The sequence below is a fragment of the Cyprinodon variegatus genome, unplaced genomic scaffold, assembly GCF_000732505.1.
Source record: "Cyprinodon variegatus isolate N-32 unplaced genomic scaffold, C_variegatus-1.0 Scaffold257, whole genome shotgun sequence".
Lineage (NCBI taxonomy): Eukaryota > Metazoa > Chordata > Actinopteri > Cyprinodontiformes > Cyprinodontidae > Cyprinodon > Cyprinodon variegatus.
The window spans coordinates 309,788-311,443 of NW_015150710.1; positions in this window are offsets into that span (position 1 = coordinate 309,788).

Here is a 1,656-nt window from a genome sequence, read left to right on the forward strand (position 1 = left end):
GCACTTATTTTAAGAAAAAATTTCAATTTTTTCAGTGAGGGGTGGCCAGTGATTGGCTAAGGGTGGCCATGGCCCCCCATTTAGCTCCGCCCCTGTTTAAAAGTCCTAAAGAAAACAGAGTTTAATTCTGAACGTCTTCAACTTAAACTCTTTTTCCAGCTTTTGAATACAGATGAAAGACAGGAAGAAATTAGAGAAAGTTGCTGCTGGTTTTAAAAACTCTGTGAAATGTTTGTTTTCAGTGTTTTTAATAAAAAAACTTCAAACAGGTTGTAGTATAGACAAGTACATAATAGAACAGCTTTACTTCTGTTCATTCTACTAAATTTCTCACAAGAAACACAAAATGATGTATTACAAATTAGAACATTAAACAGAACCAATAAATATATTTTCAGGAAAGAAATGATATAAAAACATGGAACATGGAATCATGGAACGACTGAAACAGCAGCTCAGCTTCTAACCAATCACAGCGTGACGTCACTCAGATGTTTAGGACCTTATTTTTCTTCTCTTTCTGAAAGATTAAAGATCATTTATGATGCATATTTGTGTTTCTTGACTGAAAATAAATCTAATAACATTTGAATAAAACATTTAGTAGAAAAAAGGAGCAAAACCTTCAATGAAAACATCAGATTCATAAGAAATATTTTAATTTCAGGATCGATTAGTTAGAATAAGTGAACCGTTGATATTAAAGATAAACCCATGAGATTATAATCTGCCAAATTAAGACTGAAATTAAAGTTTTTACTGTACTTCAAATGCTCTGAAGTTTGACGAGTTGCAGAAAAGGTTTGGATTCTGAGTGGATTTGACATTCAGACATTTTAAAGTTTCCAGATTTGGTTAAATCTGAAACGGAGCAGATGATTTTTAAAGTGAGAAATAATCCACTGCCTGGCGACACTGAAGAGACGGGAAGCAATCAGTGCCAAAAACACCAAGTTAGAACAACAATGAGGGCAGACTTTATGGGAAAATATAAAAATAAAAAACTAATTATAAAGCGATATATGGAAGAAAGAGGAAAGGTTTATAGGTGATTATAGGTGGATTATTATAAATGGGTGTTTAGTTTTCAGGTGGATATGCTGTTTATTTTATGTAAAAAACTTTTTTTTAATCCAAACTTGTATCATAATTTCTTTTATTTTCCAAACTATTATTTTTTTATTGGCTATTTTATCCATATTTATGCTTTTTTTTTTCTTCTACTGTTTAGATTTTTTCACTGCTGCACTTTAGGAAAAGGAAATGTTCATTTACTTTCTGAAAAGCTGCACTAAACTAAAATTCATTTGTTTGTATAGAAAAAGACAACAAAAGTTGTCTAAGGCTAATGTTCTAAACATCTACATTTAAAATAAACTAATTTCCAGCAGGAGTGGGCGTCATTCGTATCCTTACCTGTGAAAAGTTTCTCTTCATGATCAGAAGATTTTTCGTTTAAATTAATAATTTATGGTTTTATAGTTTTTACCAGAGTTTAAAATTGAGCTTTTTTTTTCTCTTTTTGCCGCTTTCTACGGAGCCCCTAAAGGGACATGGAGGGAAAAAATACAGTTTTGGGAGATCCCACAAACCTTTTGCGAGATCTCATAAAAAATACACTTTTGCTAGATCCCACAATACTTTTGCGAGATCTCG